The 16,134-nt window shown below is 37.8% G+C and overlaps 1 long non-coding RNA gene across 1 annotated transcript in view; it reads left to right on the forward strand.

Annotated features, from left to right (window-relative positions):
- Positions 1-10,062: 10,062 nt before the first annotated feature.
- The window catches only part of LOC126941346 (uncharacterized), a 62,201-nt gene continuing 56,129 nt past the window's right edge, over positions 10,063-16,134 (forward strand). The window contains exon 1 of the long non-coding RNA XR_007721267.1: positions 10,063-10,258. This is a non-coding gene — a long non-coding RNA (uncharacterized LOC126941346). The remainder of the gene's footprint in view (positions 10,259-16,134) is intronic.

Below are 16,134 nucleotides of genomic sequence, written 5' to 3' on the forward strand. Positions count from 1 at the left end.
AAGTATTAGAAATAAGAAATGGAATCTAGGGAAGACAAGACCTGAGGCATTCTGGAGGGAGAGATGAGCTGATACAGGAGTCTTGGAATTTGAACTGAACACAGAAATAGAGCAACCGAAGAGGTACAGTTTGAAAGTGCTGTACTTGTCATGTTTTGAAATTTATAATCATAATGTTTTTAAGTATTTTGGGTGAGATTTTATGTAATACTTGAACATTTAAAAGTTCATTCAATAATTCTCTTATAGTTGATGAGTATAAATATACAGAAAATCTGAATTAATTTTGAAACATTATATTAGCATGTAAAAACATGCAGAATATATTTTGAATGGAACATTACTTTCCATTGTTAAAGGCAAATGGCACTCTGATTGTGTAATACAAATACGATTATGTTAAACACAGGGTCACTTCAAGCATCCTATTATCTAACTGCCACTGTCTCTCTTTCCAGTTTATTCCGATAATCTCTTAGCCCTACTAGGACCCACGTTTTATATCTATCACCCTGTCAGTGTCCCTTGCCCCACCCTCCTAATCCCACTCATATTCGCATCTCCCCTTTGGGCACCCACCTTCAGTCCACGTTGACCCATTCTCTACTCTTTCCTGTCCTTCTTTTGCCAGGGAGGTCAATCTCTACAGGGAGGTTAACCTCTACTACTCGCTAGCTTATGGGTGGGCTTAGCCAATGGTAATCCCAGCAGAACATAAGAAGAGAATAGAGTGAAGTCAGATATTTATCTCCCAATTCACTTCCTGGGATGTCATGCTCAACTGTTTATACCCCTTGGGCAAAGGTCCCTGTTTCTCTCAAGCGCTCCAACTCTACTGGAACATAGATTCTGCTAATCTTTTCTTCTTCATTTTCCAAGGTTAGAGGTAGAATTATTCTACTGCCACCAGTTACAGCATTATACTTTGAGGTTTTTTTCTTTGTACCTACATATTTTAAAACAGCCCCTTCAATAATACAGGTTTCCAGAAAATTCTGAACATATCTTTTTTCTGCCAGGACTGACTCTGCTTGCCACACACCTACCCAGCCGTAATCTGAATGTAAATCATTTTATACACTTCTACCTTTGCAGACTCTACCAATGCAGATGAATGCAGCTTGCAAAAACACACAGTTATCCTGACCAGATGTGGCAGACTAATTAACTGGCCCTCAAAGATGTTCAATCCTAGTTGTAGGAATCTGTGAATGTGAGACATGGCAAAGGTAATTTGTAGGTGTAATTAAAGTTAGGGACCTTGAGGTGGAGCGATTTTTCTGACTAATCTGGGTGGGCCCAATCTAGTCATGTGAGTTTATAAAAGCAGAGAACCCTCCTAGTTGTGGTTAGGGAGACACAAAGATGTAAATTGGACTTGACCATTTGCTTGTTTTGAAGATGGAGGAAAGAGGTACAAGCTGAAGATGCTCGACTTGTAGAAACTGGGACTGGTTGGGACTGGTTGTCAAATTGCAGCCAGCAAGAAAACAAGGAACTCAGTCCTACAGCTGCAGCTAACTGAATTCTGCCAACAATTTCACTAATTAGGAAACAGATACTCCCCTAGAGCTTATAGAATGAAGCACAGTCCTGCTGACACCTAGAATTTGATCAGACTTTAGTTTTCTGACCTATAGAATTGGAAAATAATAAATTTATGTTACATTAAATCACTATAATTGTGCTAATTTGTTATGGCAGCAATAGGAATCTGGATTGACTCTAAATTTGTAACTAGTAATTGAGTTTTAAGTGCTGTCCCAGGAATCCTACTGTATTATCCTACTCAAACTAGCACTCACCAGAGACAATTTATTGTGTTCTTTCTTCTCAAAATTCCGCACATTCTCTCTCATCTTCATATTCATCCCATAAACTCATTTCCTATAGCACTGTGAAAAGAGAAGCATTCAGAAGATGACTGGCAAAAGCTCCCTCTGCAGCACAGACCTCGCTGAAATCTAGCTCATTGGCTCTCCCCTCCTTCCTTTAACTGAGAAGGAGCTGCCCTTCTTCCCATCCGAGATCAAACTATTCTTTTGGGCAATAGGTCTCATCCTCTTTCACTTAGGAAAGTAGTTCCTGACAATGGAACTCTCTCCTAGCATTGTTACTTTTTTCCCTTTATGTTATATAATTTTGATCAACACAAAAACTGACAGTAATAGACTTCATCTTTCAAACACCTTTTCTTGAACTCATAGCCCCCTCAAGCTGCCGTTTTGTTTCTCTGTTCTTGAAATTGAGCTCCGCATTCTGCTTTTACTTTCTTTCTTCACAATCTCTTCTAAGCTCACTCCTTATCAGCCCCGCCTTTGTTTATTTACTTATTTATGAAAATGCTTGTGTCAAATCACGAGCTTACCTACTAACTTAGGTATAAATCTTTTATACATTTTTATACATTTGTTTTAAGGTTAAGGTACTCAATAGTTGTCAGTTCTTGTTTGTCCTTTCTGATTTTCTTAATCTAATTGTTCTATCAACTGTCGAGAGAGGAGAGTTAAAACTTTCTGTTATCTTCCTTTCAAAATTCTGTCAATTTTTGCTTAATCTATTCTGCAGTTCTATTAGTAGATGCACATATACTTATAAATAGTTATAATAATTTAGTAACTTGTCCATTCTATCATTATGAAATTCTTTATCTCAGATAACACACTTTATCTTGAAGTCCATTTTATGTGATATGAATATAGCTCCTCCAACCACTCTGGCCGTCTTACACTTATGGTTTGCACAAGACACTTTTTTTCCCAGATATTTGCTTTCAATCTGTCTGTCTCGTTTTATTCAATTTGTTCTGTAGGCAGCATATATCAGGCTCTTTTTATTCATTATATCATTAACATTTCTGTAAGTACTAACATGGTTGGATTTAGTTTTACCGTTTTATTAACCACTTTCTGTTTTACAAAACTTATTCTGCCTTTCCTGCTTTCCTTTACATTATTTGAATTTTTTTAATGTTTCATCCTATTTGTTGTTTCTTTTGCTGAGAACTCTTCATATTATATTTGTCCAGTTGCTTTAGGGATTACAACATGCATCGTAACCTTTCACAGTTAAATTTAGAATTAATAGTTATCAGTTTATTAAAATGTAATAAATTGTAACCATATAGTCTCTTATGGCCACTCCCACTGACCTCTACATATAGCTTTTATAAATATCACATCTACACGCATGGGAAGCCCCCACAGACAATGCTATAAGTTTTGTTATCAAAGCTCATGTATTTTTAAGGACTTACGAGAAAAAAGTAGGCTTCCTTACTTGAGCAGATATTTATCAATGCTGTTCTTTTTCCTCCATTACTGAAGATATCCTTAGACCTCTGGTATAGCTTCCTTTCAGTCTGCAGATCTTTAGAATTTCTTGTGAGTGGGTCAGTTGGTTTCAAATTCTTTTTGTTTACCTTCATCTAAAAATGTCTTTATTTTGCCTTAATTCCTGAAGTATATTTTCATTAGATACAGAAATCTGGTCAAGCCTGTAATCCCAGCACTTTGGGAGGCCGAGACGGGAGGATCACGAGGTCAGGAGATCGAGACCATCCTGGCTAACACAATGAAACCCCGTCTCCACTAAAAATACAAAAAAATTAGCCGGGCGTGGTGGCGGCGCCTGTAGTCCCAGCTACTCGGGAGGCTGAGGCAGGAGAATGGCGGGAACCCGGGAGGCGGAGCTTGCAGTGAGCCGAGATCGCACCACTGCACTCCAGCCTGGGCGACAGAGCGAGACTCCGCCTCAAAAAAAAAAAAAAAAAAAAAAAAAAAAAAATCTGGGTTAAAAGTGTTTTTCCCCCGCTTCCCTGAAAGCTACTGTCTCCTGGCCTCCATGCTTTGCATGAAACATTTGTGATCATTCGTATTGCAGTCACCCAGTTTAGAAAGTGCCATTTTTCTGTGACTGCTTTTAAGACTTTTCCCTTTATTTTTAGTTTTGGGAAATGTGAGTATAACGTATGCAGGGTTTTAATTTTTAATTTTTTTTTTTTTGAGATTCACTGAGCAACTTGGATCAGTAAACGTGTATGTTTCACTACATTTGTTAAACTTTGGTTATTATTTCTTTATATAAGAATTTTGCCCCAATTTCTTTCTGTTTTCCTTCTTTGTTAATGATGACACATTTATATCTTTTGATATTGTCCAACAGGTCCCTGAGTCGCTTCATTTTCTGTGTTATGCAGTTTGCATGATTTCTATCGTACTATCTTCAAGTTCATTGATTATTTTCTCTGCTACTCCTGTTGTGCTATTGAGAGCTACTAGAGACTTAAAAAATTTAGATATTGTATTTTTTAGTTTTTAAATTATTTTGTTGTAGTTTCAATTTTTCTGCTGAAAAGTCTTATTTTATTTTTAATTTTAAATGTGACAGTTTTGGGGAGTCTCACTCTGTCACCCAGGCTGTAGTTCAGTGGTGCAATCACAGTTCACTGAAACCTCCACTGCCTGGGCTCAAGAAATCTTCCTGGTTCAGCCTCCCAGGTAACTGGGACTACAGGCACATACCACCATGCTTGGCTATTTTTTAAAAATTTTTTATTGTTTGTAGACATGGAGTTTTGCCATGTTGCCCAAGCTGGTCTCGAACTTCTGGGCTCACACAATTTGCCCACCTCAGCCTCTCAAAGTGCTGGGATTACAGGGTTGAGCCACCATGCCCAGCCAAAGGTGGCATAGTTTGATAAGCTCTTTAATCTTGCTGTTACAATTTCAACATCTTTATTATTCACATTTGAAATCTGCTGACTGTCTTTTCCCTTGGGATTTGGTCATGTTTTTCTGGTTTTTGGTACATTCTGTAATTTTGAGTTGTATCCTACACATTTGAATATTATGTTAAGATGATGCATTCTGTTAGAATCCTCTGGAAATGTTGATATTTCAGTTTTAGCCAGAAGCCAACCTGGTCAGATTTAGACCATAATTTCTGTCTTGCATTTTGTGGGTGGTAGTTCAAATCTCTGGTCGGTTCTCAAAATGTTTGCTGTTTAGTACATTCAAAAACAAAAATGTGAGACCTTGTGAGTGGCTTAAATCTCACTTCTACTAACTTTTGCTATTTTGGCTTGGGTTGCTCTGTACATGCATAATTCATGTGTTAATTTAATACTTGCCCTGAGGTTCAAAGAATCATCACTTCTCAAAGCTTTCGTTGTGTTGATTTGTGTCTGTCTTATATATGTGTAGCTTAAGGGTGAGACTGAGACTGGAGCATGTTCATATTCAAAATTAGAGTTGCCCTTCTTTGTTTCTCAGTGCTCTGGATTCTCCTGTACTCTATGGAATGCAAGGTCTTTCTTTGCTGGTTTCTCTGACCAGACATGAGACTTCTCCTGAAGTTCTAGACATCACTGCCAGCCTGCCACTATGTTAATGGGACCCACCTCTGGAGAAAACTGTTGGGTAAAAATAAAAACAAAACCAAAACCAAAAAAGCCTAACAAGAAATTTAACATCCATGCAATCGGTTCTCCAAATTCTGACTCCTCATCACAATCTGTTTTACTTACTTTTCAGAGTCTATAAGTAGTTGGAATTTTTCCTATTTGTTGATTGTATTTAGTTCTCATCAGTAGGAAGCAAGAACTCTAAAAGTTTTATACCAGTGTGTCAGAACTGAACATGGCATTGGTTACACGGTGATGGGATAGGAACAAGCATACATCTTTTTAGAAAAAGAAAGAATGAGACAGAGTCGGCAATCTATGGCAGTTAGCGAACACTGCCTCCTTGTTGAATTCCCCCTAGCTTCCTCTTTTTTTGCTGTGTATGAATAACTCACTTGTCTGTTGTCTTCCTTAGACTCTGAGAGCCTCTTCCTTATCCATGATCCTCAGTGGTCTAATCTGAAGTTCATGACAGAGATGCCACGTGGGTGCTGGTGCAGAAATAGGGCAGAGGGTAATGTTAATAATTGAACAATCAATATTTATAAAAGTTTGTAATTTTGTGTCAATACAACTGTAAGTTTTTGCAGGCTAACGTCTATTTTATTTTAGCAAACTCTACATCAAGTTAATCATATATGTAGTTCTTAAACCTGATGAATCCCCTCTCTTATTTCCTGGGTTTTGTGTTTGCCCATCCTCTTCCCCCCAATTTAATGGTATGCATCTTGAGGTCATATGAAATAAGAGGCTAGGGCAAGAAGGAGACACTCTTAATTAGATTGGTACAATTGGGACGGCTTTTAGAATCATATCTCCTCTTCCTTGGGTTAAACATACAGTTGGTTTTTCCAATTTTGTGACGCCGCAAATTACTGGATTCTCAGTCACTTTAATTGGATCCTTAGAAAAGAGAGAGCCTTTTTTAGCAAAAGTATTTCCTTTTCATCTTTCTCGGTAACTGGCCAAGTGTCGCCTCAGCTTATCTCATGGTGTCTCGTTAAAAGCATCAGGAAGCAACCAACAGACATGAATATTCTAACTTTTCTGATATTTTAGCAATAGGCTTATTAGGCAAAGTTTTTACTCCCCAGTTCTCTATTTCAATTTTAACAATATCAGAATTCATTGGAACTCTTCCCTTGTCCTCATATTCAATCATATATATGTCCAACATATTTTAATTTCTATTTACTTCTCAAAGGCAATAATAATTTCCTATCTCCCTATAACCATTTGGACAAGCTGTTTAGAAGAATGCTGACTGGAGGCAAAAGTCATTTAGAAAATAAATTATTTTTTGATAGACAAACTATATTCAAATAATAATAAAGGAATGACTATATTCCATAAACATGTTGTCAGCTTAAAATAGATCTGCATTAGCCATTTTCCAAGACTAATATACAGGCTTATGAGATAGAAGAACGATGCATTCATTTGCCTAAAATGTATTTCTAAGTCAATGGATTCTGTAATTTCTTTCATTTATATCTGAAAAGTGTCCACCAATGTCTTTCTCTAAGAGCTATGAAAATGAAGACAAATAGTCTTTTCTCTTTAATCTCTTAGATACCGATATTGATTTATTAATTTAACAAATGCTTAGCCGTGTGTATTGTGCGTCCTGCACTCACACTGGTCTCTATCCTGTGTATACACTGGGAACAGACAGCCTTGGAGGTTGGGTCTGACAGGAGGACGGACCCAGAAATGATTCAAAAGAAAACAAAGGAAAATATAAAGACAAAGGAAAATCAGAGAAGTGCCATGATGTAAAATAAAAGCAGGATGCTTGACATGAGAACATAACACAGAGAAAGATTTATTTCAGACTGAGTTATAACGAACAGATTCCTCTAGGAAAGCCCTGGTAAATGCATTTCATTTTGTTTGTTTAGAGTAACTTAACATCTTATGCTTTATAGACATTTATTTTGTAATCCATTTATTAAAAACAAACATATGGTATATTATGCAGGTTAAATCATTATGAACTCATTTCAAAATATGTTCATGATCCAAATAACTGACAAACTTATATTATCTTGCTGCTACCTTTGCCTTCCCAAAACCATCCCCTACAATTTACGTCAGAGTGCTTTTGTAATATTTTTAAAATTATGTCACTCCTCTGTTTAAAATCTTTCAATGCTTTTATATTGAACTTACAATCCACCTGAATTCCTCTCGTGGGCCTACAAAGTCTCTTACATGATTTGGGTTTATCTCCCTCTAATTATAACGCCCCCTCCCCCTGCCTTTCTCTGATATCCTGCCAGAGGAAATGGGATTAACTCTAACACTTGGAGAGAACAATGTGGCTGCATGTGACAAAACTGAAAATACACAGTCACTTTGACCCATTATTTTAGGTATGAAAATTAAGAAATAATGGAACTGGTAATAAATGCTATGTGCAAAGATGTTTAATGCTGAAGTTCTTTGTCGTAGTGAAAATAAATTAATAAAACAGAAGACATCCTGAAAACAAGAAAATGTTCATTAGTTTGTGGAAGATGGTAGAGAATTATTCTAAGACCATTATTACCAGCTATTACAACATATTGGATATTGACTTCAGAATGCGTTTGTATAGGTATCTGGGAATGTACTTGTCCAGTCAAAGGTCTAATGCTGACCAGCATACTGGGACTGTCACACTGGAGACGAGAGAATGTCTGTTCAGCAGATCTACATCAACTAGAAACAGTTTTCTCCCCATTTCCTGTGGGCTTTCCTGCTAGCCAGCCTGAGTTTGAGCAAGTTGAGACAGTAGTATTCATACTACTCCGTTAAAATGTTGGTGAGCATAGTCTAGATGTGTTATGGATAAAGCAGGGCTAGCTGCTACTGAGGTCCAAGACCAGAAGGGAAAAGGAAGCAAAGTAGAAGAAAAGTTGTGGAGAGGAAGAAGGGTAAAGGAAAAGAGAAATCGTAAGAAATGAGTCAGTAAAACAACATCCATTGAGTAAAAAAGACATGTGTATGAGGAACAAAGTAGTTTTAAAATATACTGCTTATTAAGAAGCTCAAAAGAGAAGAAAATAAGATATAGTTTACAATTCTTTATATGGTAATTCATGTATAACCAAATGAAGCAGGATTATAGTTCAGAGCAAGCTTGTCCAACCTGTGGTCCATGGGCCAAGTGCGGCCCAGGATGGCTATTAATACAGTCCAACACAAATTCACAAACTTTCTTAAAACATTATAAGATGTTTTGCCATATTTTTTAGTTCATCAGCTATCATTAGCAGTAGTGAATTTTATGTGTGGTCCAAGACAATTCTTCTTCCAATATGGCCCAAGGAAGCCAAAAGACTGGGTACCCCTGGTTTGGAGGACGTGTGGATGGGAATAGATCATGTACTGGTCTGTAGCTAGCCCAGATATTAACTATGTTACCAGTAGACTTGTTCATTTCTTCAACAAATTTGAGTATCTGTTACAAACTACTTTCATTTTGGGCATCCAGCTGGTGATTCTGACTGAAGGATTTACAACTTCAAATTTGATAATGTTTATAATGACAGTCTATGTATTAGGATTAAAATTAGAGTTTGGAAGATTGCCATAGCAACCCTGAATAAAAATAAAGGGTGGGGGAGGGGGCGTGTGGTAGAGCCTTATGTTTTGTGGGTTCAATATAGGAAGTCAGATCAGAATTGTGACTCAGATAACAACTTCTGTGAGAGAATTCTCCTTTGGCTTGCTCTGGAGGCTACAGGAAGCCTCTGGCAATATTTGTTCTGGCAATTTTCTAAAGCTGCAGCTGATTTTTAAGCTGAAAAGTTCAAATCTCTCTAGACTTTTCAAACGTCATCCTCTTCTCCGCTTACAGTTCTACCTCTATATTCCATAAGTGGGTTCGATGCAATTGTAAAGAAATAGTCATTCTGTCCAGGGCTGTTTTCCAGAACTTCAAGATGAGGGATCACAAGTTTCTTTTTAGTAAAAAATACAGTATACACTAATAAGTTTTAAACAGTGAATTCTAGGCAAATAATAAAATAATCCAAATATAATTGTGTCACCATTTTCTTTTTAATGGCAAGCACTAACTTCCATTCTGAAACGAGCTTTTTTTCACTCAATACTTTGATTTAGGACTTATGCTTCTTAAAGGGGAAATACTTGGAAGACAATTGCATTGATATGGTGAAAACAAAGCAATAATATATTTTAGATTATATATAGAATTATTATATTAGAATAATTATATAGAATTATTATATTAGAATCATATATAATTCCAACTAGTTGATGATTTGTTTTGTGCGACCACCAGAGCAGGCGCCAGAGAAAAGGCAAGTAGGCAAAGTAAAAAGAAACTTTATTAGCTAGCCAATGTGAAAGAAGAAAGGGCGAAGTTCACCGGTCTCCCGCGGTGGAGGCCAAGGAAATCGAGGAAGTCGCTCCGGCGTTCTCGGGCGAAGTTCCTGGGTCCGCATGTAAGGAGGGGCCGAGGAAGTTCGCGCCGCGTGTCTGCCCGGAGCGGCTTTATGTCTTGGGCCTGGGAGTGGGAGGGCAGTAGGCCCGACATGGGCGGGTCGGGGGCCGTGTGGTAGGCGCGGCCAGGTAGGTTTCGGTTTCCTCGGTCGGACGTCAGCTTGCACCTGCGCAGTTGACCTGTGTCGTTCCCCGGGCGCGGGAAAGTTGGTGATGAAGAACCCGGAAATACGCCATCTTAGTCCCTTTTGTTCTTTGTTTCCCTCCTCCCTCCGTCGAGACAGTTGAGACTTCCTTCCACTAAATAGGAAGAACAAAGTGTGTCTGGGGGCATCATTGACATAAAAGTATATTCACTCCAGGCTGTTACACCATTTCATAGCCACTGAGTGATCTTGGGAGGTAAGTAGCTGCCTGTGGACTTTGCCTCTGGCCTTGTCTGTGTCTGTCTCCAAAGCTCGTTAATGGTGGGACTTCATTTTTCTTTTCCAATCCAAGCTAATCTTCAATCTTTTAGTTTTGGACCAGTTTTTACTCTTTCAATATAAATTATAAAATGAGAGTACATTGTTTTATAAATTGCTATGTGATAGAAGCAATGCATAGAGGAAAATAGATTGCATTAATTGCAAACTTTTAGAAAATATAATAAAATACAAATGAGAATTTAGCTCAATAAGTTTGAAATAGAATAACAAAATAAATACATAAATAAGTCAAATGGGGAAATTAATAGAGACAAGCACAGATATCAATTTTAAAAATGTAAAATTAACAACATATAAACAAAATTGGTAGACCAAAAACAAATTCTTGTAAGGTTGCTCCCCACAAGAAATGTCAAGAGTCTGAAAGTCTAAGTATAGTACAATGTAGATAATTGTCTAAGAAACTACTAATTTGCTCCAAGAAAAGACAGAATCTTTTTCTGTCATTTTGTCTCTTAGTGGCATTACTGAGGTATAATTGACATACCAAAAAAAAGTGCACATGTTTAATGATACAATTTGATGAGTTTGGACATGTGCATGTATCCCTAAAATCCAACCACGATCTACTTAATAAACATATCCATTACCTCCAAAAGTTTGTGTCCCTCTGTGTGTGTGTTTGGGTGTATGGTGAGATCACTTAACATGAGACCTGCCCTCTTAACAAAATTTTAAGTGCACAATCTCTTATTGTTAACTACATGCAGTATGTTTCACAGCCGACCTTTAGAACTCATTCATTTTGCATAACTGAAACTTTATACCCTTTGAGCAACTCACCATTTCCTTTTGCCCCATCCCTTGGCAACAATGATGCTATTTTCTGCTTCCATGAGTGTGGCTATTTTAGATACTTCACATAAGCAGAATCATGCAGTATTTGTTCTTCTGTGACCGACTTATTTCATTCAGCCTAGTATCTTACTGGTCACACAAATTGTTACAAATGGTAGGATTTCCTTCTTGTATAAGGCTAAAAAGACAAAATTTCAAAGAGGCCATGTCTGTTAATGGAATTAAAAGGTAATCAAAGATAGACCTGAAAGCTACAGCAAGTCAAAGCATTTTAACCTTGATTTTATTGTTTCAAGAAGCAGTAGTTTGTCTAATGCTGCAGAACATAGAAACAAACAAAAGAAACAGTTTGATTTTATAGAATGCTTATTATTTGTCTGGAACTTGTCTAAATAAATCTACTGTAACTTTTAATTCATTTGCTCCTCACATCTGAGGTGGAGTCAGATGGAGAGCAGGCTTCTGGGAGCAGGAGCGTCTCCCTAGACGCAGAGGGCTTCTGCCTGCCGTCTTACTCACCCGATCATTAACAGAGAGGAGAGAACTTGAGTGTGGATTTTGGGCTGCAGCCTCCTTCTGCTCTGCCAGAAGCTGCTTGCTGTGCTCCCAAGAAGCCTGCAAGCGAGAGGCCTTGCAACCTGATTCATACTCTCAGACAACCTTCTTTGACTTAGCGTCTTTTAGGAAAAAAATGAGATATTTTGTTTTATATTTATGTCATTTTTAAGTTTGTTCAGGATAGTGATAAAGAAGAAGGGTGTACTTTTGGAGGAGCACTTTGGAGACTCCCACCATTACATACATTGGCTAGAAATGGACAAATTCTCAACATCTAGGGGGCTATGGTAGTCACGTGGGTGGCTTTGGGTACGGCCAGGAGTTGAGCTCTGAGGTTGCAATCTCGAATTTCAGAGTAAGGCAGGGTATTTTGACCCAAAGAATCTGTAGAGGTTTATATTAGGTCAAGTGAGTATTTGGCATTGAGAAGTGGTCTTTCGACTGCTGTGTCCTAGATGAAATGATCTGAGTCAGCCATTTGCTTCTTGACCTGGACCTGTGATTGCAGTTAACCATGTCGTTTTGCTTTGTTTTGTTTTCCATGGGGTGAGGGGTGGCCTCCTTTTCAGGACAACACACTATGTCCTCCCAAAGGGGACAGGCCACAAGAGAGGTGCTAGGGTTGGGCTTCCCAGCAGTCTTGTCAGTACCTATCAGAAGCTTGGTGTCTGCTGACCCAACAAGCAAACACTGTCCACATGTCAGAATATTATCAGCAAAGCAATGACCTCAGGGCAGAGCCCATCACATCCTGTTTTCATCTATGCTCAGTCATATTTATGTGGTGGCCGTCCCTGCCAAACACAGACATACACAGGCATACGTACCACAGTGAAGTGTCTGGGGATTTGTTAATTATAGCAGTTCGAATTCCTCAGGTTTTCAAGATTTCAACTATGATCACTGATACAGAGGTAATAGATTTTATTAATACCTAAATAGAAAAGAATAAGGGCCCTTACAGTATTTCATTTTGGTATTAGAGAAACAATCTGAAAAAATTATGCAAATTGTGGGTACAAGTAGTTTGAGAAATATGCTTACTATCAGAACAAGAGGAGGGAAATAATGTGAGCAATAGAAACAATGGAAAATATATTTAAGAGAGGGAAATTCCAGTTGCAAATAGGTGGAGATCCTAAAATAAAGACAACAGATTTGAAGAGAAAAATCTGGTGTGATATTGAAGGCCAGAGATGATATAAATATGGGGAAAATGCCCCCATAACCAATTGCTCTTTGAGAGAAATCTTTTAGAGAATTTTTAGAGTAAAATATGTGTTTTATTTTTTAGAAGACAAAATCTTTACCTATGACCCACATAAACCTAAGGCTTATTTGTCCTCAAAGAAGACACATGGGAGTGGCTTTTCCCCAAATAATTCAGAACATCATTGAAAAGGGGTTTTACAACAGGGATTCCATAAGAAAACCAAATGAGGAACCATCCCTCAAACATTGTGACGGCTTTGCCAAGTGATTACCAAAAATTCTCTGTGCAGGTCTGAGGGAGAAGTCCAGAAGTATCAGTGAAAAAGAATCAAGGTCTTCTTAGGTAATTTCAGGAGAGTATAGCCACTGAAGCTAGGCCTATAGTTTTACCCTCAGCAAGTTGCCTACTATGCTTACAGAACTAATACTCTAAAGTACACACAAGGTGAAAAGGGGAGAAGGCAGGCAATGGCAAATTGTGTTCCGACTTGGATAGATGATGGCATGAGGGCATTACCTAGCCCAGAGAAATGATGAAAACAAGATCAGTTTGAACAAAGGTTCACCACCCACAAGCATTTGAAAGATCTGGAACCATTTTACTATGTGGACAAAATGTGAAAGAATATTTTGAGGAAACAAACTTATGGGGCACAAAATACACAAAAAGTTAAAGGGAAAAAAGTCTCCATTCTGGAAAAACAAATTATCCCACAATGTATAATGTATCAATACATCACAGTGTATCCCACAAACATATACAATTAAAATTTAAACAATCTGCATATATTAGAGAGGGAAGGTGACTCAGTTAGAAATGTTTGTATTCATAGGGATCCAGCTGAACCCTCCTGAAAAGAATAAGGAAATGGCAGAGAAATTAAACATGAGAAGCACATTTCAGGACTGTAGAGGAAAAAAGTAGCAATGTAAAATAATGTACTTTAAGGCTTGGAATATTGAAAAAGTGGATGAAAAGGACCATGTCTTAAAGGAAACAAGTAGGGGTATCAGTTCCTCTTAGGTTCCTTTTGGCACAGGTTTCAAAAGCATGAAATAGCAGCTCCAGATCAGAAGTCTGAAGGAGATTTTCCAACTGAAACAAGTAAAGGGATGAAAGAGAGCCAATTATTAACAGGCAGGTTTCACAGGCTTTAATTTATCCCATAGTAAGAGGCAGTGGAATGAGCCACTGTAGCCCAGGAATGAAAAAGCCCGCTCAGGAAAATAGTGGATGCTGTCTCAGAGAGATGATAACCTTGGTATAACATTTGAGCAGCTATAGGTGAGTTGGGATAAATAGCAATTACCACTTTTGATTATAAAGTAAAAAGCACCACAAATATTACCTGTTGACTGATGCCCTTTTCTTTGGAACTTTCTTGACTTCCAAGAAACTAGAAGCATTTCAATGCCAGTGTATAAGACCGGACATAGATACACAAAATGAACCTTCCTTCAGATTTCATGATTGTATAGTGCCAAAAATATTGCTTTGCAGGGTTATTGCTTCCAAACAAATGTAAATTTATAGGGCATGGATTCTGAGTAACAGGAATGAACTGATTGTCATTTTAGCCAGGATAACTCCATGAAGATTATCTCTGCAGACCCCCCTTTCCTTTAGTTTCTGCTAGGGACTTTGGTAAAACTAAATGCTTGGTTCTGGGAATGTAAATATGCCCAGGAATATTGTTATCAAAGCTAATGATATGTTTTTAAAACATGTATAGTAATGGATATGGTAAATTAGTAATTTTGTGTACTTTGTGGATGCTTTTTCAGTCAATAAATATGAAACTTGGCCAGGCACAGTGGTTCACACCTGTAATCCCAGCACTTTGGGAGGTCGAGGTGGGAGGATCGCTTGAGGTCAGGAGTTCAAGGCCAGCTTAGGCAATATAGTAAGACCCCATCTCTACAAAAATAAATAAATAAATAAAGTAAACAAAACAAGAAAACTTTAAACTCTTGAGAGGTTTGTTGCGTCTCTAATCTCTCAGGCCTTGTAGGATGCATATCCATTAGCATGAGAGATGCGAAAGCTGTCTCTGGCTACTGCAAGGAACACTTTTAGGCAGCCATCAAGAATGCCTGTTAGTGAGATGAAACTGAGTAAGAAATTTGGGAGGATAATATTTTGACTTAATTATAACACAAGAATTTTAAATTGTAGATTTTAAGCTTCTAAAAACAAGATAATTGATTTTAATTGCTTCAAACTTTCTATCTTTAGATTTTAACTTGAAAAAGGTTTAAATATTTAACCTTTAATTTCTTCCCGGAAATTTTTACATTGCCTGGGATTAAAACTGGGGGAATATCTCAACTGACATTATTAATTAGAATTTATGTATTGTGTTTATGCATCTTATCTTACTGCTTACTCATAAGCTCACAGTACTTTGTGACTGGATGTGAGTTTAATACAAGAAGGAATAGAATGGAAATGAGGTGTCTGAGGAGCTGATTTTCAGAATGTATTTTTCTGATACATGTTAAAGACCTGAGAGGGGCTGTATTAGCCCATTTTCAGACTGCCAATAAATACATACGTGAGACTGGAAAGAAAAAGTGGTTTAATGTACTTATAGTTCCACACGGTTGGGGAGGCCTCACAATCATGGCAGAAGGCAATGAGGAGCAAGGCACATCTTACATGGATGGCAGCAGGCAAAGAGAGAGCTTGTGTAGGAAAACTCCCATTTTTAAAACCATCATATCTCATGAGACTCATTCACTATCATGGGAACAGGGCAGGAAAGACTCACCTCCATAATGCAATCACCTCTCATCAGGTTCCTCCCACAACACATGGGAATTGTGGGAGTTACAATTCAAGATGAAATTTGGGTGGGGACACAGCCAAACCATATCATTCCACCCCTGCCCACTCCCTCAAATTTCATGTTTTCACATTTCAAAGACAATCATGCTTTCCCAAGAATCCCCCAAAGTCTTAACTCATTTCAGCATTAAAAGTCCACAATCCAGTGTCTTATCTAAAACAAGGCAAGTTCATTCTGCCTATGAGCCTGTGAAATCAAAATCAAAAGTAAGTTAGTTACTCCTAGGCACAACAGGGGTATAGGCATTGGGTAAATACATCCATTCCAAATTGGAGAAATTGGCCAAAACGAATAGACCCCAAGCAAGTCTGAAATCCAGCGGGGGAGTCAAATATATATATATATATATTTGAGATGGAGTCTTGCTCTGTCA

Source organism: Macaca thibetana, chromosome 18 (assembly GCF_024542745.1).
Source record: "Macaca thibetana thibetana isolate TM-01 chromosome 18, ASM2454274v1, whole genome shotgun sequence".
In the NCBI taxonomy this organism is placed as follows: Eukaryota; Metazoa; Chordata; class Mammalia; order Primates; family Cercopithecidae; genus Macaca; species Macaca thibetana.